The 22,143-nt window shown below is 43.7% G+C and overlaps 1 protein-coding gene across 4 annotated transcripts in view; it reads left to right on the top strand.

Annotated features, from left to right (window-relative positions):
* The window catches only part of LOC309855330 (uncharacterized protein), a 118,796-nt gene that overhangs the window by 10,116 nt on the left and 86,537 nt on the right, over window positions 1–22,143 (top strand). The window contains exon 3 of one of the 4 annotated variants that reach the window (XR_014306725.1): window positions 3,458–3,715. The gene's annotated coding sequence lies outside the window, so the exon portion shown is untranslated. Of the gene's footprint in view, window positions 1–650; window positions 1,602–3,457; window positions 3,716–19,749; window positions 19,877–22,143 lie in introns of those variants that run through there. The other 3 variants (XR_014306726.1, XM_082715508.1, XM_082715509.1) reach the window with 3 other exon arrangements.

Below are 22,143 nucleotides of genomic sequence, written 5' to 3'. Positions count from 1 at the left end.
TGAAGGGATCTGTGGAGATGACTTATTTTGAGACTGCTGCCAGTGTGTCGTAAGTTCTGCCCATGCCTCTCACCTAGAGCAGCACAGGGGCTGGGAAGGACCACCTAGAAACCTTGCATCCCAACATTAGATGGAGTGGATTTGGATTTGACTCGTGGCCAAGGAACATAAGGTCCAAGAGGGCCCTGCTCTCTCCTAAGGGCAGAGTGAAGGAGATTGATGGGTTGGTCAACTCAGCTGTTTGAGTAGGCAAATAATCCAGGAGCCTTTCCCATTGACCTCATCTGCTAAGCCCCCGCTTAGGAATCAAGTCTTGCCTTTGAACCCGTTCAGGGGGCCTCTAGCCTTCAGGAGAGGAGAAGCTGAAGGTGCTCTCCTCTTTCTATAGGTTTGAGAGGAGAGTGAGGAACCCCAAAACAAATTTCATTTGCCCAGGCCAAGGGAAGCCTGCCTGGGAGCTGCCCCATGTGGGAGAGTCCCGGGACTGGCAAACCATGGCCAGCAGGCTTGCTGCCTGCTTTTGTGAAGACGTATTGACTGGGACGCACCCATACCCTCTTTTTGATGTCTTGTCCGTGGCAGAAGTGAGTAGCCATGACAGACTGTATGACCCATGAAGCCTCAGACATTTGCTACCTGGTCTTTCACAGGAAGCATTTGCAGATGGCCAGGGAAGGTCTTCAGAAAGCGCTCAGAAATGCTCCTAGGAGGGAGAAGAGTCAGACTTCAACTGTTTTAGAGCGAATAACCATCTGACAACTGCCCACTGCTGCTTCTTGCTCCCCCTGTATCAGCCTGACAGGGTCCGAAATGTCTGTGGCAGAAGGAGAAGTGGCCTGGACCCAGCCCTCCTTTCCCGTCGTGAGGGGTCAGGCTTCAGCAGCCCGGGCTTGGGTGTGTGCATGAGAGGATCGGACAACATGAGATTTTTACTGAGTCACATTTGAAATTTTGCTTATTATGGAGGCCTGGGCACTATAAATGACTAAACTTGAGAATTTGCTAATGAAAAGTAAATGTGTTTTTCATTCAGAGGTAAGGAAGGAACTTCTACCACTGAGCAAATACACAGGAGCAGTGGGAGATAAAATAAACTTTGCTTTAAATGAACACCCCAAGGGTCCAGCCCATTTCATCAGTTTGCTGGTTGCACCTACATGTCTTCAGGGAGGAAAGCCAGACTCGAGATGGAACTCTCCCACTGTTTATATGATACAGGGCGGTTGCTTAACCTTTCTAGAATTCAGTTTTCTCATCTGTAACGTGAGGATTGGACCAGCTCTGGATGAGTCTGTCCCATACTGGTAATCTGTGATCCCAGAGCTTGGTGGACAGCCATCAAGACGGATCACATGTCTTTGGGACTGTGTGCAATGGAGCTCATAGCCTATGGGTAACAATGGGGCAGTGGTGCACAGTGTGTCCCCACCCTCGCCTCTAAGATCATCCTGGAGCCCTTCCTGACCACAAGCCTTTCCCATTATGTGGGACGAAAGGAGCTGGGATACAGAGGCCTTGTGTAAGGCTTTATGTTTATCTGTCTGTGTTTGCCGTCTGCTATAGCTGTAATGTCTGAGGCTAAAATTCCCTTAAGTGTCCTGGCTCTTGTGCCCCTTCTTGTCTCTCGAAAATTCCTAAGAACTCTTAAATGGGGCTGAGGCTTGCAGTCCTTTAGTAGTATTCCCCTTTGGCAACAAGGGAGCCCTGCTGGGGTGGTGGTGCGGTGTGGGGGCAGGGGAGGCATTTATAATGCTGTGATTAGGTCTCAGTCTGTCAGGGAGAGGGAGCTGGAGGGGGTGAGGCGGCTGGGTGAGGCTTGGATAAAGTAGTTTCCCTTTGGGCAGTCTTTGTTAAGGAGAACAAAATGCTCTGGGTGCATTCAAAATGCACTGCCAGACACACACTTTTTCTTCAGTTTTCACAGGAGAACTTGGCAGAGCTCCTGGAGGTCAAATTCATGAAAGTATGGGGGCGCCCAGTCTCGGGGAGTAGTTCTAACTCTCAAAGTAAACTGACTCTTGCTACCTACCCGTCTCTCTCCAGTGTGAGGGGCAGCTGTTGGCTCAGGACCTCCGTTCTCTGACGGATCCAAGAAGAGTTGTTGATCTTTACTTTGCTCCCCCTTATTCTTGGAAGGACAGGAGTGATGCATTGCCCGCTCTTCCCATGTCTGACCAGAAACCAGCAATCTTCTCACTAATATAGGAAAACAATATGAAATCATGGAGAGGCTACAGTTTTTGTCCAACAAAATGGCCATTTCACTGGCTCAACCGCACTCAAGCAGATGAAGAAAATTCATAGAGTGCGGGAAACTGGCAAACGTGAGATTTGGGGTGTGTTGGTACCGGGCCTCCTGAAATGGCTTTAAAGACCTATTATGATGTTTTGGGTTACAATTCCGTTTTGGAAATCCAGTTCTGTAAATCTCTAAAGCAATTTTCTGAGTACTGTTTCATAGGGGATTCTTACTCCAAGGCCTTCAAGCAATAGCTGACACATATTTTATTTTAAAATTATAATCACTTTTAGCACTTTATGCTTTACAGAGACTTTTACATACATTTTCTCAAAGGTGAGTTGACTCTCCAAGGTGGGTATCTTTGTCTGAAGAGCTTCAAAATTTCCTCGTGGCCGTGGGACCAGGAGAGTGCCACTCTCTTCTATGACAGATGCTTGTGGGACACATGGATTTGCAAACCTAAATCCATGGACCCCAGGAATGGAACCATTTCCTTAACTAAAGTAATTCTGATTTGGGATTCCTATTCTGAGGGGAGCAGCAGAAAATTCTGTTTCTGTGGTTACCAGTGTCCCTCTCTCCTCTCTAAGACACCAAGAGCCTGGAAGGTCTGAATGGTACTCAGAAGGCAGAAGGACCACCTGTGTTTTGAGCCCTTCCTGACTATTGCTGAGCACACAATTCTCTGAGCCTGTGACCCCCAGCAGGAGTACACTCTCAATTCAAGCAGATTCTTCTTGCTTTGCCATGAAGCACAGGTGTCTCGTTACGCCAACATGGGTTCCCCCAGTGGGACTGCCAAAGAGAGCGTGTGGGTCTCCAATGTATCTGTACCTCATGATCTCACTACAGAAAGAAGGAGGAGAATCGAAGATAGGAAGGAAGGAAGAAAGAAAACAACAGAAAGAGTTTCTCCCCTCCCTAGACACAGAATACATTGAATCCAGTGAGTTCCAACTTTTGTAAAAGGCCGGTGGCAATGTTGCCCTCCATGAGCTTCTGCTTTCTGCCCTGTCAGAAGCCCCTACAGCAAGGGCCAGCGTCCAGGAGTTATGAACACTATAGGGAAACAGGAAGAAGAAACATTTTATCTTTTCAGTGAATTATCCCACCACGCATCCCATCAGTTAAGAAACCAAAACCTTAACCCACAATAATTTCTTAATTTGATTCGAGGTAATTTAACTCCTGAAAACTCTTTCCTTCGTTTCCCAGATGTGCATGCTAATGACAGAAGTCATGTGATGGAATGACACTGTACAAGTGAGTCTGCGGGGTGACACCGAATAACGCTCGGAGGAAGATCAGTCAGTTTCCTCCAAGCAAAACGACCCAAGGACAATCACTTTACAACATGGGATTCAAGACAGCTGGAAGAATGGAGTAAATATTGCCTTGAAATTAAGACAGTCGCACACGTAGAGTTTTAACAAGCAGGTGACACAATTAGCTTGATAAAAAGAAGACTCTGAGGTAGCTTCTGACGGAAAGTTAGAACGCTGAGCACAGAGAAGAAGGAAACGGAGTAGGGAATGAAGAGGAAGTAGGAAATATACATCCTAGATGTATATTTATATAAACATATATGTAAAGATATATAGGTGATAGATAATCACATGGAACTCCGTTACCGTATTAAAGAAATTATATTGTGCTTTGTCATTGCATGTTTATCTATAGGAGTTGAAAATGTTTTCTTAGTCAAGAGAGTGGCATGCCTAGTTTGAGGATACTTTTCCTTACTTAAACTATACTTCAAATACCTGGAGTGTCATTGCAAAGTTCTCTACCACCTCACAATCAGTCATTAATGGTCAATATCCCAGCGTCCTCTAAGACTTAGGTATGTCTATGTTTTGGGGTTCCTGACGTAGACCTACCTTTTCTTTTTGTGCCTTCATTTCTGTATTTGGCAGGCATTCATTAGTATAATTATTAAATTATTCGATAGCCCAGAAATTCAGTGAAGCATGTGAGACTCATGTTATATTTCCACTGGAGAACAGCCTCTGAATTCTTGCCAGTGGACATGGCAAAAATCTATCTGAGAATGCTTTCAGGGTATCGGGGCAGATAGAAGAGGGGATGAGGGTGAGGCAATTCACTTAAGACACTGAAATCATTCAAGCAGTAGGGAAAGGTCCTGTAAGCACACACATGCTTACAGAAGACCAGTTCTGCTTCTGGAAAAAAGGGAGACAAGATAATCAGATAAATCTCTTTAAGTATAACTCATCTAAAAAAGGGAGACAAGATAATCAGATAAATCTCTTTAAGTATAACTCATCTAAAAATCCTAGATGTATATTTATATAAACATATATGTAAAGATATATAGGTGATAGAGAGATAATCACATAACTTAGCTGGTAGAAGTAAGGAAATTCTCTAGAGTCCAGAAATGACATTGAATCCATGGGGCATGCACTGGCACTGGAGTTTTCTCTGGGGGTACCTTGTTGACCTGGCGACAGAGAGCCTGAAATTTAATAGCCCACATATGGGTGTTGGGAGACAAAGCCTAGAGCCTGAACTTTGAAAGGGATCACATATGAGACCCCTTTTGTAAAACTGTACCTCCAGGAGTGGCATGCTCAATTTGGACAGAGAACTTCCTTTGGAGAGGAAGATAGTGAGCAGAACTGCCTAGATTTTGGTTTGGGTACAATGTAACTAGAGGAAGGTGGGAAAAAAAACTCTTTATGAAAATTTCTAACCTCAAGACCATACTAACAAGTATTTAAGACCAGAATTTCTACTCTCTGTGTGGTCTGAAAAACCATAAGTTTACATTTAAAGTGATCCTGAGTTGGTAGGACCCTTAAGGGAATAGTGTTCTCAGACCACTGGTAGGACCTTCACCCTCTAAAGCCAGACCTCCGTCCCACAATGGGGCTATTAATAAGGAGGATTCAGCAGAAACAGGAAACCATAGAGTAAGATATGCAAAGAGGATGGATATTGGAATTGTTGAAGAATATAAAGTATGTTTAGTATGCCTAAAGGGAGAAAAAGGCAAATTGAAAGAATGACAGTGTAATAAGAGATTATGAAAATCAACCAGATGGACATGAAAAAGAACCAAATGAATACGTCAAGATGAAAACCTGGAAATTGGAAACTTAATGACTGGATACATAGTTGATTATGGGGAAATAGAGCTGGTGACATTTCCCAGATGACAGCAGAAACAAACATGGAAATGGAAAATCTGAGCCACTAAACGACGTGGACAGTGGACCAAAATTGGCCAATGTTAAAATACATCTACTGCTTCCTAAAGGAGAAACCAGAGAGGAGAGGAAAGAAGAATTTAGAAAGATAGTAATTGGGAATTTTCTAGGACTGATGGAAAAACCATGTCTTGGAGTTCTGAAAACCCAGCCAATCCCAAGCAGGGTAAATAAAAAGAAATTCAGCACGAAGATATATAATAAAATTGCAGAACACTACAAATAAAGAAAGACTGTCTTAAAAGTAGCCAGAGGGAAATGATAGATTGTCCATTAGTTGGCTGAATACATACCTTGTCATTTAAACCAGGATACTTCTGAGAAGGAAAAGGGGATGCTAACCAAACAGGAGACCAGGGAAACGGGCATAATCTGGGTCTGCAACAGACAGAGGAGAGTGTCTGGTCACCAAATCTGTAAAACAATAACAATTTAATTGACAGCAAGGACAAGGAGAGTCAGGCAGACACTGGATAATATTTTCAAAGTACTGAAAAAATTATTCAATTAGAATTGCATATCAGTAAAATCTCTTTTAATAATAAGGGTTGGGGCGCCTGGGTGACTCAGTCCATTAAGCGTCTGCCATTGGTTCAGATCATAATCCCAATGTCCTGGGTTTGAGCTCCTTGTTGGGATCCCTGCTTCACTGGGGAGTCCGCTTCTCCCTCTCCTTCTGCCCCTCCACTCTGCTTGTGTGCATTCTCTCTCTTAATAAATAAAATCTTTTTAAAAAATAATAAAGGTCAAAAAGGACATGTTTAGATAAGCAAAAATGGAGAAGTCACAGTCAGCAGACCCTCTCAAAAGCAAATTTCTTGTAAGAGAAGGAAAATGAGCCCAGACGGAGTCTGATAGGCCAAAAAGTCAACGAAGAAAATTAAAATTCACATTGACTGATAAATAATAATAATAATGCCTAACGTATAAGGCTACAAAAATTAAGACAGATCTAAATTTCTGTGCAAAAATAGCAAAGAAGTCCAGAAGGGAGGTAACTTTTTTAAAAAGCTAATTAAGACTCTTAGTGCTTTTGGAGGAGAGTAAAGGTATTGATTAATTTTACATTTTTGTTAAATGAAATATCCATGTTATATTTTCTGGGTCAGTACTAAAAAATAGAAGCAAAATATTACTTAGAAAATACAAGAAAGACAATGTTAAGGTATGGAATAAAAATGTAATCCAAAGGAAGTTAAGAAAAGCATAAAAGGAAGATAAACTTAGAAGGGTTGGGCAGAGGGTGGGTGGGGGAGAACAATTAGAAAGTGTGAAATAATAAGTGCATTAATTATAAGTAGACTAATATCTCCAGTCTCTAGGATAAAGATAGACCAGATTTGTTTTAGAAATGTGGCTACAGAGCTGCCTGGGTGGCTCAGTTGGTTAAACGTCTGGCTATTGATTTCAGCTCAGGTCATGATTTCAGGGTCATGAGATTGAGCCTTATGTCAAGCCTTATGCTCAACAGGGAGTCTGCTTGAGATTATATCTCTCCCTCTGCCTCTTCCCCTGCTTGCACATGCTCTGTCTCAAATACATATTTTTTTTTCTTAAGAAATAAATACAGCTACATTCTGTTTACAGGAAACAAAACTTCAAAGCACAGTAAGGTTGAATTTAAAAAAAAAGGTAATATGAGGCAAATTCTACAAAGATGAAAGTAGGGTGGCCATTTTAATCTTAAATGAAAGAAACCTTAAAGCAAAAAGTATTAATGACAATGAAGAAGATCACTACATATTGATAAAAATTTCAACTCTACCAGGAAATTACAGCAATTCTAAATTTGTCTAGATTAAATAAAATAACCTCAAAGTATATAAAGCAAAATTTGGAAGAATTAAAAGAAGAAATTTACATATTAAATTTACATGCCATGATAGCGGGAAATCCCAGTGCTACCTCTTTAGCAATGGACAGATCAAGCAGGCAAGAAAAAGTAAGCTTGATTAGAAGGTCATTATATTTAAAAATCATGTTTGGGGCCATAAAGCCTCTATTTCAACAAATAATTTTTAAAATCGGCTTCATATAGGGGCGTCTGGGTGGCTCAGTCGGTTAAGCATCTGACTTTTAGTTTCCACTCAAGTCGTGATCTCAGGATGGTGAAATTGAACCCCCGTATCAGGCTCTGTGCTCTGTGCTGGGTCAGCTTAAGATTCTCCCTCTCCTTCTGCCCCCTCCTGCTCCTTTCTCTCTCTCTTAAAAAAAAGAAAATCTCCTTCATATAGATGGCAATGTCTGATCACAGGACTATTAAAGTAGCCACCAATACTAAAAAGGTAATCCGTCACTACATCCCTCAAAGTACCTGAATTGGGGAAATAATAATAAATAATCAGCAGGTCGAAAGAAGTCTCAATTTTTTTAGAAACTAGAATTGCAAAGTAAGGTAAATGCTGCATACCATTGCAGTTAAAGCTATACTTAGGAAAGGGTGGGGGAGCTTTAAATGCTTACATTTTCAAAAAGAAGGAAATATATGAGCTTGCATCCAGTTTAAGAAGGTAGACCAGTGCCAGGAAAAAAAAAAAAGGCCAACTAATGCAGAAGAAGGGAAATACTACTCCTTTTCTGTTACTGTACAGTTTTCACTTAACGGCATTATTCCCAGTTTTCGTTTCTTTCTTTCATTGGTCTGATAATAGGGCTATGCATTCCATTTTCATCTTGCTAATTTAGAATTCTTACCATCACGTGCCATTCAACTAATAACCTGGCTTTTCCCGGACTGAGGCGTCTGTTGCCCTTTTATTTCAAAGCTATTTCTCCCACCAAGACCCACTCTTTCCCTACTGATTTCCTCTTGCTGATTTCCTCACGTTTTGCTCAGAGCCTAATGGAATGAAATCTTTAGAATTCTTTCATTTTCCCCTTTTCTCTTTCTTCCAGACATCTCTTGCCCCCTAATTAAAGCCTGGAATGTTTTCACTTCCTCTTGTACTCTTAATTCTGAGGCTTTGCCGAAATAGTTGTATGTAGAATTTTACTTCACAATTGTTTCTGTGTTTGTCTGTCTTCAGGGTCCACATACAAGGTTTACATTACCCATTATATTCTTATCTATTAATATTTAATGATATATTACTAAAACCAATGCATTATTCATCTCTGATTGTTTTCTCCTTTCCCCTTCCTCATCTTGAAGTCTCTGTTCCGGTTCACTGGTCTCTGGAAAGGGCTTTTTCTCAGGTATTTGCCTTAGATGGGGGCATTCTGTGATTTATTTTCTGAATTAGTGCATGTCCTTGAGTATTTTCTGCTCCCTTTAACAGGTAAACAATAGCAAAAGCCTAGTATAGGATTCTGGGGGGTTCTTTCAATCTCCTCTAGCTTCCAGTGTTGCAGATAAGAAGTCCAGCAACAGTTAAAAAAGTAAAAGACTAGGAACTTGTTTTACCCAGATATGCCCAAGCATGTGTTTGCTTCATCAATCTAACTGAAAACTGAACATTTTTTACTCAGCAAACTTGTCTTTCTTTGGCTTAGGAAAATTTTCTCCTGATTTAAAATTATTTCTTCTATCTCATACTTTCTTTCTTCTTTTAAAATGTCTATTATTCAAGGGGTGCCTGGGTGGCTCAGTGGGTTAAAGCCTTTGCCTTCGGCTCGAGTTCTGATCTCAGGGTCCTGGGATCGAGCCCCGCATTGGGCTCTCTGCTTATCGGGGAGCCTACTTCCTCCTCTCTCTCCTTGCCTCTCTGCCTACTTGTGATCTCTGTCAAATAAATAAATACAATCTCAAAAAAACAAAAACTTGTCTATCATTCAAACAGATGGTATCCTGCATCCATTTCCCAAATTTTCACCTTGTAACCTTGTGATTTCCAGCTCGTGGCGTGTTTTACGCTGTGGTTTCTGGATGGTCTGTGATCTCAAAGGCCACTAACACAAACTAACACAAATCTCATCACCAGTCACCATCAACCCATTCATGCACTGAAATGGTGAGGTGTTCATTTGTTATTCCATAGTTTTGTCCCTAAGGAATTCTTTTCATTTTTAAAAATTTATTTTATTTTATTTTTTTAAGAAACCCATTTATTGGATCCAGCAAGGCTCTTGCATTGGGTGTGAAATGTGATGATTGACTCTGTTTGTCCTCTTTGGCTTCTGGTCATCTTTAGGTCCCTGATTCTTTTTTGTTTGTTTGTTTTTTGGGGTTTTTGTTTTGTTTTATTTTGTTTTTTTAGCTCATTGGCCAATTGGAGTTCAAGCCTGTTTATTTTAGATCTGCTCTAAAAGGGTCTCATTCCCACGAGCCTAGTACAGAGGCAGACAGCCCTCTCTGAGGCACCTAGGAAGCAGCCCTGCTCTCCGGTCACCCTGGGCTCTCCCAGCACCCATGGCAGGGAAGACTTGCTTGAACTTTTATATCCCTGGGGAATTTTTACAAGCTCAAGTAGGATATGGTAGACACCCTACCCCTGGGGCCTACATCTTGATTGATGAGCCCAGTCTCTTTCTCCGAGCTCACCCAGCTCCGCACTACTTCCTAAGCAAGGGAAGCTTCAGGGAACGGGAGTCTCCACTGAGAGTCAAGACCTCATTTACACCCACAGTAGATCCTGGCTCTTGAGAGGCCCATCTTTTGGATTTGGAACTAGAGGGAAGGGGAATCTCATTTAGAGTGCTGTATTCTGAAAATCCTCTGCCCAGGGCTTTCTTCTATAAAATGAGAAAATTTAGGGGCTCTTTCACCTCCAAAAATCTATAAATCAGAGCTTAAGTAAAAAGCATTCATGACTATGATAATTTACGGGAACAGAGTTTACACAAAAGAAACTCTTTGGGGCAAAAAATAATTTTTAAAAATTTAATTATTTTAAAGAAAGAAGAGAGCATGAGTAGGCAGAGGGGCAGAGGGGAAGAGAGAGAGGATCCTCAAGCAGACTCCCTGCTGGACATGAAGCCCTCTGGCTCCATCCCAGGACCCTGAGATCACTACCTGAGCCAAAATCAAGTTGGTAGGATGCTGTTCCGACTGGGCCACCCAGACGCTGCTTTTTGAGTAGTTTTTGATTGTAATGCTTTTATGAAAACCCAGCTAATCTGGTGACAGGAGAACTAGCTTGGAACTCTATGGCAAGATCCTTTGAATTTTCAAATCTGCTAATTCTGATCATTTATAGAACATAAAATGTTTTCTTTCCATAACCTAGAATAGTGCTTCTCAAACTTTTCCTGCCCTTACAAATGGCCTGGTATTGTTACAATGTGGGTTCTGATTGAGTAAGTCAAGGTGGGGGAAGATATGGCCAGAGAGAGAGTCTGTATTTCTTACTAGTGGGTTTGCCCATGCTGCTTGCCCCTGGCTCACATTTCAGCAATAAGGCCTGGAATATTTGTAGGGGTGAGTAGACCTCTGGTGGCCATAGGAGAAATGTGCCATCATTTTGCCAGGCAGCTGTAAATTCTTTTCTGGGAATGTTAAAAAAAAAAAATCCCCCCCAAAAGCCAGCAATTGATGTATCTCTCACCTGAAATGGGCAAAGCCAACAGTTTATTAACTTGGACACCGTTAATCAGGAAATTTGGTGTCATCCCGAACAGACTACATTGCCAAGGATAAGCAAAGAAGACGTGTGTTCATTAAGTGCGAAAGCAAATGTATTTTATTTTACATAGAAACCAAGCTAGCGGTATTCTTTACAAACAAAGCATGAATGAACTCCAAGTGATTAGTCTTTATTTTATTAAAATTTTTAAAAATTCTTTAAGGCTTTTCATTTAAATCTCTTAACCCCGTCAAGGGTGGCCATAAATTACACTTCTTATGAAACAGTCACTGTTTCAGACCATTTCTGAAGCAGAATAGCCTACTCTTTAGTGAAGAAAAATGAGCGTAGTTTCCTAATAGTTTTAAATTTTTCAGTCTTTTGGCTCCTTTCAAGTCTGTGCTTCTCAAACAGAAAATAAAAAGTGGCATGCCACGTGACTACTGTCAGTGTTTCAAATTAAACAAAGAATCTATGTACATTTGAAAGGTATTCAATTCTGGAAACTATTTTTTCCTATTGTGTTTCTTTCCCCCAGCTACAAATATGTTTCTTATTTTGAATGTCAATAGATCTATTTCCTGGCTTTGCTGTGGTGAACAGATAAATGTTCCAGAAATCATTCTTTTTTTTTTTTTTGAGATAACACAATTAGTATCACGTTAGGAAGGAAGATAAACATTCTACGTCAAGAGCGTGCTTATTCTCAAACTTGAAGCCCATCTGGTTGAAACAAACTTGCATATTGGAATCGGTATGAACTTGAGAGTGGCGGAAATCTCTCCTCCTAAGCAGCTTCTGGAAAATCATTGGCTCATGGAAATATTCTTGACTTTAGTCATGCATGCCCCAGTGTCTTTGCTTTTGGACACTAAATAAGACCCCAAAGCAGGTCTGTTTCCTTTGCTGGCTTCCAAAGTATCGTCCTATCCATTTATGTGATGAGAGTTACAGATCTTATATACTGGGAGAAGTTATGTAAGTTCATTTAAACTATGAGTCAGCTTCCTAACAACATCTGGCCTAACAACATACTGACCCAGACTTGGCAGTTATCGAGGTTTGGTGGAAAGTGCAGGTAAATGGTTAATTACAGATATTTTTTCTATTTTTAGAGTCTCCAAGATCCCACAAAATTTTATATGCATCCCTGACTCAGGATCGACATGTGGTTCATGTGTACAATCAGACCTCTTCTGGTAATGGCCTTGATAACCATTCATTACTAAATCAAAGGAAAAACTCTCTTCCTCTGCTCTACACTCACACCACTTCTGACACCAGGTGTGTGGGGGTTTTCTCACCTTGACCAATCCTCTGACACCAACTGGGTGTCCTACAATTCAGCTCAGCTCTGAGACTATCTGTCTGGGGTTAGAAGATCCCATTGGTAATAGCTCAGTTTCACAGGACAGCCTCACTTCAGACTTCGATTGTCGGTGCTGGTGCCCAGGTCATTCACTTTTCCTTCTGATTTGGCTACAACAAGTTGGGGGTTCTAGTGACCCCCACCTCAGGTTCACCCGCAGAGCTCAGGGAAACACTTACGTACATGTACCAGTTTGTTATATAATAAATAATATGGTAAAAGACACAAATGAAGAGATACAGGGGATGGTCTAAAAGGGCCCCAAACACAGGAGTTTCTGTCCCCATGGGGTTATGACCTGTGACCCTCCCAGCACATGAATATATTTACCAACTCAGGTACTCCTGGAACACTTCAGGGATTTTTATGGAGACTTCATCATGTAGATATGATTAATTATTAACTTGTTTTCTGGCCCGTCTTCCCTCCCTTGAGAATGGGGAGTGGAGATGAAAGTTCCAGGCTTCTAATCATGGTGTGATCTTTCTGGTGACCAGCCCCCAACCTGAAACTGTCCAGGACCACTCAGGCTCTCCTCATTCGAACCAGAGTCACTCCCATCACCCAGGAAATTCCAAGTGCCAGGAATTGGGGCCAAAGGACACTTTCCATGGCTTCATGGTTGGTCAACCAAAGTCAGGAAGCAGATAGTCCTCCTTCTGATGTATCCTCGGAAGGTTTAGATAGCTTAAGGCCACATCACGGTGCCTATGTCACTCCCCTCACTTCTGTTCATCACACAGGCATTGTATCATCTCACATGATCCCAAGAAGAAGGGTGAGTACAGTATAGTAAGATATTTAGAGAGACCACATTCACCTAAATTTTATTATAGTATATTGTAATAATTGTATATTCTAAATATTGTATAGTTGTTCTTTCCTTTAATTGCTTGCCATTGTTAATCTCTTACTATGCCTGACTGATAAATTAAACTTTGTTACAGGCATGTGTGTACAGGAAAAAAGCATAGTATCTATAGGGCTTTGTACCAGTCCTGGTTGCAGACATCCACTGGGGGCCTCAGAACGTATCTTCCATAGACAAGGTGAGTGGTTGTGGGGGCTACTGTACTAAAATTCAAGACACAATTCAAGAACTTCTTCGGCACTTTAAAACCCAACTTACCCCTTTATTAAGATAAGTCTAATTTATTCCTCTTCTTGCCTTTCATTCTGTGGAGCTCTTCTATTAAGTGAGACAGAAAAACGCAACGGTAATAACCGGAGTGACCGTTCAAGCTATATGCCAACGCACACACACACAGAAGGAGCACATTTTCCCCTTACCTGTGTACCCACTGTGACAACCATACAAGTCATTTGAAAACCCAAAACATTTAAGGGCTCTGTGATTTCAGAAGTAGAGTAAGAGATGTGAAAATGGAGGCAGCTCGGGCTACACCCGGGAGATCTTACCTCCCAGGTAGGAGTGGCTTCTGCCAGCTTGAAACATCTTGTAACCTCAAAACTGAATACTTCACTTTGTGTTGTAACCTTTGTTTGTTTCTAAAATCCAGAAATAGGGACATCTGGGTGGCTCAGTCGGTGAAGCATCCAACTCTGGGTTTCTGCTCATGTCCTGATCTCAGGATCATGAGATCAAGCCCTGAGTGGGGGGAGGGTTTGCACTGGGCATGGAACCTGCTTAAAGATTCTCTCCCTCGCTCGCTCGCTCCTCTGCCCCCCCTAAAAAAAGTAATAAAATTTTAAAAATAAAACCCAGAAATATGCTAAAATACAAGTGTAAGTGTAGAGCAGGTATCAGTAATTAACACATGAGATGGAATTGATTCAGCCAGATTGCTTTCCTCCTACATGGGTAGAGCCCTGAAGGAGCAGAGCATTCACGGGGGAGAGGGGCAGGAGAGATGAGCCTCCCGCCCAGAATTCTCTGCTGTCGTTGCCTTCCTGGGGCAGGGGGGACTGGTCTTGGTCTAGGGCTGGGATGGGGCTGAAGAATGAGGCATCTGTAGCTGGCAGTTGAGGTGCCGTGTACAGACAGGTAAATACTGAAAGTCACGTTCCCAGAGGAATGCAAGGTCAGAGCCAAAGCAAACATTCTACCCGGGTCAGCAATCCCAGGGGCCAAATAACAAGTAGAAACTACGGTAAGGCGCCAAATGGGTTAGGAAAGCAAATTAAATGGGGTGAACCACCGAGCGAGAGTATCAGGCGCGACCCAAGGAGGCAACTATTTGAGGTCATGCTGACTGCATTTAGAAAAACTAAAATAGTTCCTGGCTAACGCCAACCCTGCCATCACCAGGGTTTCCTGGCTAACACCAACCTTGCCATCATCATCGCTTTCTGCTGTAGGGTTTCCCCAGATTGGCCTGGTGGAAGGCTCTAGAGAAGTCTGAAGCTTGCATTTCCAAGATGGAAGATGGTGCCCATTGTCACAGTGGATGAGTTACAAGCCTTTAGCCTTTGCCGGGATCCAGCGTTCAGGGCAAGTTGTTCTTGGGCAAGGCGGGGGAGCAGGGGGGGCAGTTGCTAGGTATAGCAGGGATCTGTGGAGCATGGTAAGGATGTTTGCTGAAGGAAGGTGGAGACAGAAAGCTTGTAGGGTCCAAGTTGGCTTCTGGTTTCTAAAGTGTTGGGTCTTTAAGATTCTGGAGGAAACCCAGGCATCTTGCTTCAAGATGACTTTCTCTAGGGATGGAACAGCTCTCAGTTTATGACTCTTGACCCTCCACATACTGCATGATTTTCCAGAGAACTTTCTAGGTGTCATAGCTCCTCCTGCTCCCGGGTACCTGTCTCAATGCCAGGCCCGTTGTTATAGAAAGGATATTCTTGGGGAAGAGGTGGGGGTTTGTTATACAGCAAGTGCCACTGATCTGAGATGTGTTGGTCTGGATATATTAGTTATTTGGTTTCTGTAGAACTGTAGGAGCTTCCCTCATTGCCCTTTTATCAAGTTAAAGTCCGTTAGCTATTCATAGAAGTCAAGCACAGTGATAAGGGCTCTCACTGAATGCTTCCCACACTCAATAGCAGACCCTCCCCAGCATCTGTGACCCCTTTCTCCCTTCCCAGAGAGCCCTAATTCTGTTCAGTTATCCCCCACCTACCCAACCATGTGCCCCAGGAGAAGTCACCCCACACTCAGCACAAGGCTGGCTCTGGTTTGTCTGAGGCTCCTGCCATTCCTTCTGACAATTTCTGTTTCAGGAAGGAGCATATGACCACATTTTGGCCAACAGAGTCTGACGGGGAAGGGTGCCAGAGGTTCTGGGAATGTGTCCTCACTCCTAAGAGAGAGCCATGGAAAGAAACTTCTTTTCCGTAGTCTGTGATGAACTTAAATCTCATTCCTGGAATCTTGCTGTTTGCCTGGGGTTGGAGCTTTCACAAGGGCGGGGGGGGGGGGGACTGAGAGAATCTCAGAGAAATGCAACCAGGGCTCTGATCGACCACCCTTCCTGTGACATGCTACATCTCCTTATTGTTTAAGCTGGTTTAAGCACGGGTTTTTGCTTATTGAAGTCAAATCAACCTATCGATACAACAATAAAAGGCGGCCATGTTTTCCCCGTACTACCGTGGAGCAAACTGGAGCTTGAAGAGGTGAAGTAATGCTTCCAAAGTTGTGTGGCTCCTTAGGTAGGGTCAGGATTTGAAGGTGACCTGAGTGCATTTGTCCACACAGACAGGACATCTCTGGGGGACGGGCTGGACCTGAGTGCAGAGCTACCCGTGAGCGGGGGACTAGCCCCAGCCCAGGCTGCAGGAGAAGGTGGGAGGCCTGGGGGTCTACAGGGAGCACAACCACTGTGACAGAGTGTCGGCGGGAAATGGAAGGAAACCAGAGGTCAACCTCATCTATTTCAGAATGTGAGCTAGAAATTCATATGTGGAAAAAAGAAGCATTGTGTAACCTCTTTACCATCAAGATAGACACACACACACAGAGGGAGAGAGAAGGGGCTTGAGCTAATTCTTTTGTTACCACCCTGAAATTACATAAGACTTTCTGGACTCATTTGAAAACTTAACTGTCACTTGTAATTGATTTCTTATTGGAAAATACTTTAAGAGTACTCCCCCCCAAATACTTTAAGAGTACTCATACCACATATGAACTTTTGATAAAATATAATCATCCCTTGGTATTGAAGTGATTTTGTTAGTGCTGGTCGCAATTTGGACTTCTTCTCAAACCAAGTACAATGCCTAGACCCTAGCAGGTGCTCAGTAAGTAACTGTTCAACAGAGGAAGGAAACTGATCCCTGACTCTACTTGATGTCTGTGTAGAACATAAACAGAAATAAGTGGGTTCATTTTAACAAGGTGCAGATGATGAAGGATGTTTGTACAGTTGGAATTCCGTTCAATCAATATTGGCTTAAGAAGAAAGAAAAGTGCTTAAGGAACTTTAAGGCTGTTAGGAACACAGAGGAGGTATCAGAACATTGTCTGCCCAAGGCTGGTTTGGGGCCTGCTGTTCTCTACTCCTTCATAATCATCAGGTGTCTATACAGCAAATCTCATAGCACATGGTAGGTACCCTGAGGTGTTCAGAAAGAGCTAGAACACACAGCTTCAGGGGGAAAGAAACACCACAATCACATTGATCTTGTCACATCAGAATATGATCACGTCGTTCTCCTGCTTAAAGATGTCCCACTAGTGGCCCTCTGCTCTGCCCTATAGCTGCCCACTGCTTTCCTCCCCTCAGCTCCCACCCTGGTCTCCTGCAATGGCCCTGCCACATCCTAGTTGAATCCCACCCAGGGTCGCCACCACCTCCCACCCAGACTTTGCTACTGTGGCTTCTGCCAGAGCCAGCTTCTAATGGGCCCATGTGGAGACGGGGCCCCAGATCCCACCCAGGTGGCTCGGAAGCCCTTAAGAGAGATGCCAACAGTAAAAAGAGGCATCTGAGAGTGGGTGCCCATTAGGATGATCATGGAAAGCTTTATGTGCTCCTTATGTTCAGAAGGCAGAGGCCCAGATTACTGCAAAAAATTTGGGCAAAGAATACGTGCCCATTGAAGGACTTGTTGAATTTCATTAAGACATAAAAAACTATCCCTGGGTGAGGACAATCTCTCCCCATGTGTTGAACATAGCCATTATGTCACCCCGCAGACCTTTCTGGAACTGGGGCCTGGAGAATTGGAGCTAATTTTCTTCAAAGATTTTTAAAGTTCAGCCAAGTTGTCTTCCTGCCCAAACAGTCCTGCAGAAACCACACACCCATCTTCAGGGATGCTGGCATGCAGCTACATGGTTCTCATTACTATGACCCCCAAGACATGCAGCTTTGGTGTCACAGGTGCTATGGAGGACATGTCCTAAATGCCACAGCAAAGTGTTCTTCTGCAGGACTTCCCATAGCCCTGAGGGAGTGGACCCTCGCCCTGAGCAGCGGAAGGAAATAGCAACAGTGGTGGAGAAAACAATCTCTTCGCATTCTTTGACATGTTCAACCAAGGCTTTGCCAGTGGTGATGGTAACAAAGATGGTGGGCTGTAGGCCACTTCATCAACCAGGGCATTCATGTTGGTCTCTGCCAGTCCTGTGCCAAGAACATGGGTGGGCATGTGGGAGACTTCACTGTGGTCTGCAGAGACACTGATGCCAAAAGTGTGGAGTCATAGTTAAAGATCTTGATCCATCCAGTATATTCCAGCTGTCTAATCAATGGGGCATGGGTTGCCTCAATCATCCTGACCAGCCCTGACCTGCAAATTGATGGTGGCAGGAAGTCCAAGGCATGGCTGGCTGCATCATGGGCATGGGGCCTCAGCTGGTCTCCAGCCTCAAGAAGGGCGGCTCCTTCCACAGCTGGGAGCCCGTGACTGACCAGATGGCATGTTTTGTTTCCCAGCACTAAAGCTTGAGCCGGTGGAAGATGACCAAGGAGTTCTCCATCTGCATGACAAAGGACAGCCACATGTCTGTGGCTGGGGTCAACTCCGGCCACTTGGGCCACCTTATCCGTGCCATTCACCAGAGTCTCCAGTAATTTCCCTGCTGAGAGGGAACAGACACAGCCTTCCCGCCTACAGACCCCACTGCTGTGAGAGTCACACAGAGAAAGGATCGCAGACGGTGGCGAGCAGATCATTGGTTTCAACCATAGTCCCTAACACTCAACCACTGACTGTGTTTCTCAGAAAAGAATGTGTAGTGAAATAGGACAGGGGCATCTGTGGTGGGTATCTGAAACTTTGTGGCTCAAAACCCAAACTCCGGCTCATCCTTTAACTCTGACTATTCCAAAAGAGTTTACATGTACAAGGAGACATAGTACCCCCCTTCAAAAGCAGTTGATCATGCCACTGCGATACTCCAGAAGCTTTGACTGCAGCCCCTTGTGGTGCTAGGGGTATCTCTGCAGACCCAGCTTGAGATTAGGGCCCATCGGATGCATTGTGGGAAGAGCTCATTCGGTCAGGAGAACATGTTTGTCCTCCCTCGATCCCACAAGCTTATCAACAGCCCTTGTTACAGAGATCCTGCTGCCTGAAAACCAGCAGGGCTGCTGCCGCTGTGGCAAGGAAAAAATGCTGCTTCCTGTCTTATTTAAGAAAATAAATGGGGGCGGGGCTCTTCTTTTTAATATCTTCAGGCATTTTAACGTCCCTCACTTCTCCCTTATCATTGCTATTCTTTTCCTGAGATGCCGAGATCTACACCTAGCCTAGATTTTCATCCTAGTCTACCGCTAGCTTGGCCAGCAACCCCATCCTACAGGATTTACTTATTTGAAGAGTAAAGAACCTGATCTTCCGTTCCTCCGATCCCCTGGCATTTCTCATCAGAGAACAGGGTGGGCAACTGTACTTTTGGTTCTGCATCCTCTACGAGGAGAGCTGGTCTCCTGTCAGGATGCCATCTGCCTTCATTTGGTGTGGCTGTGCAGACTCTCACCTCCCATCATGAGCAGGCAATGTGGGGCACGACCGGGAAAGAGGAATATCTGGGCTTCGGTTTTAACCTTTCTGTGCTGCCAGCTGGGCTCGGGCGTCACCCTTGGGAAAGATCGTCTACTCTAATCATGCAGACTTACTGCAGCCTGGTTTCTCTGTTGAAATGAAGTTACCATAAGGGCATCTGGGTGGTTCAGTCAGTTAAGCCTCTGCTTAGGTCGTGGTCCCAGAGTCCTGGGATCGAGCCACTTATTCAGCTACAGGTTTCTCCCTCTCCCTCTGCCTCCCCACTCATGCTCTCTCTCTGTCTTGAGTTCTCGCTCTCAAATAAATAAATTCTTTTTAAAAATATAGTTACTGTAGATCTGAAAAAAAAAAAAAACATTTCCTATAGGATAAAGAGAACAATCTTCTCCATCCTATAAAAGTCAGAGGTGTTTAGGGTTCTGAACCTAGTTCCTGAAACTGAAACCGAAAAAGTTGTTTTTTCTGAAACTTTATTTTTCTCTTTTTACCTAGCCTTCCATTGAGACCCCATGGCAGGTGCTGGCATCCTTATGTTCATGATTCTGCCAAGACATCTCCATAGAATCCTCCATCCTCAGAACAACCGCCTTCCAGACATCCTCATGTTGACCTCGTACAGGTACCTACGCTTCAATTTTGATGCAAGCCCCTTTGTAAAAGCCTTGTTTGGCGACTGCCGTAATTTCACACCTTACTCCTTTCCTCCCCTTTCCCCGCAACCAGCAACTCTGAATGCAGGCCTCTTTCCTTGACTCACTGGGCCTTTGCACAGCTGGGATCAAACATACAAAAGAGTTTGGGGAAGACAGAATGGAATGCAGGCTTTTCATGGGGGGGGGGGGCATGAGGAAACTACTTCCAGGAAGCTTTATTTCACTTATTCAGCTACAGTATTAGATTTTCACCAGTGACTCAGATGAGGAAGCCGAGTGAAATATACATGCAGGCTGGGGAAGAAGATATATTCACAAGGTTTTGATTCAAGGGAAATTTAGTGCTTTGGAAAGGTAGCAGAAACAGAATTCAGTTAAATCAGAGGAAGCGCAGAGTACTGCAGAGAGAGGATAAAGTCAAGACGGAAAAAGGAACATTTGCTATGAGCGAGCATGGCTATCAAACACCAAGAAAAAGAGAAGAGAATCCTAGTAGAAATTGCCTTTAAATGAGCACTCAGGTGCCACGCTCTCAAAGTGAATTTGCTTCTAATGGTAGAGGCTCCGAAAAGCATGGAAGGAGGAAAAACTAACTGGGGCCATGGAAAGATCCCTGGACCAGGCGTCCAAAGCCAGAGAGAGACTCAAGTCACGGCTCTTCCGCATGATAAAACCTCAGTAGCATTGGAGGTCATTGACTTGGCTGAAAGCCAAGAAGTCATCCAATCCAGATTCTCACGGAAAGGCAGGGAATTGGAGCCCATGTGAGAAGGATGTCCAAACCCAGCAGGAAGTGGTCAAGACAGCACTCCTGACCCCCGTGTCCCCTCACAGCTGGCTACCAGTCCCTGGCTTCTGGCTCAAAACCTAGGAGATGCTATTTCTCCACCAGCCTTTAAATATTGCCGTTTCGGTGGAAATATAGTTAAAAGGAGCAACCACGGGCCGCCCTCGTTTCTGAAGCAGCACTGATCAAATTGAAAATAGCAACCATCATCAAAATAAACACTTTGGCTTCCTCCACTTCCACAGCGCTGTTGGAGAGCCTAGAAAAGACCTGAACCAGAGCCAGAAAGCAGAGGCCCAGGTGGTGGTGTACCAGGCTCTGAGGAATAGTTAAGACACTTATTTTCTCCCAGGAATATTTATTAAACACGTGCTACGGTGCTCAGACAGGTGCTGCAGTGATTCAGAAAAGACAGACCTCAGGGGAGCCTCCCCTCGAGCAAGAGGAGGTGCTGGGACACTCACCAAGGTGACTTCCGTGCAGCAGAAACAGGTTCTGGGCCCTGCAGGCCCCCAAGGAAGAAAAGGCAACATCTCCCACGGGAGCCGCGTGCACAGCAGCCGTGTTAGGCCAGAACCACGTGGAAAGGCTTTGAGAACTAAGACAGGTGGAGCTGTGCTCAAAATGAAGAGAAAGAGCCCCCTTTGTAGTAGCCTCAACAGAGGTAAACAGAACTAGGCAAAGTGTCTTTCCATTGAAACTTAATCCAAAAATTATTTGCTATAAGTGCTGGAGAATCTTTTTTCTCAAAAAAAAAAAAAAAGGATTATCATTCGACTGGGATGGCTTAACTATGTTCACTAAGGTTTTCAAGACTCATTCAACTCATAAAATGCTATTTTTACAAAAACACAATTACTTGAAAAATTGTGTGATTACTTAAGTGCTCTAAAAGCAGACAATTAGCGCTTGTGAAACAGTGAATCATCCTCCACAGAGTCTCCAGAAGACTGACTGTTCTTTCTAGTCACATTCGGAAACTCTGATACTTGAACTTGGAAAGTGCAAGTCTTCACAAATAGGAACATGTCTATTTTTAGAGCAAAAATCAGGACAAACCAGCAGAGGGCAGTATCAGCTACGCACCCTCTTGTTAGTCTGAATAGAGCAAAACTCCATGGTTTTGCCCAGGTGTTAGCCATTAGTCTAGGGTGTGTTTATTGTAGTTACATTGAGCATGTAGGTCCTTTTAGGAGCACTTTTTATTCCATTCCCTCCAATAAATGCAAACACAATAAGGTTGTTAAAAGGTTGGTTTGAAGAAGCACACACATTCACAATGGAAAGAGCCACAGAAACAACCGAAAACGTGTCAGAAAAGCACGTGCACTGGAGACATTACTCATCGACCCAGAGGAACAATTCAGTATCACAAAGACTGTGTTGAAAGAGCTACTCTAACCAGTCGGTCACGTTTAGCAAAAGACTGGGAAGAAAAACTACCAA

The sequence above is a fragment of the Mustela nivalis genome, assembly GCF_964662115.1.
Source record: "Mustela nivalis genome assembly, chromosome: 20".
Lineage (NCBI taxonomy): Eukaryota > Metazoa > Chordata > Mammalia > Carnivora > Mustelidae > Mustela > Mustela nivalis.
The sequence above is the reverse complement of the archived record's forward strand: the minus strand, read 5'-3'. Positions and strand labels throughout refer to the sequence as shown.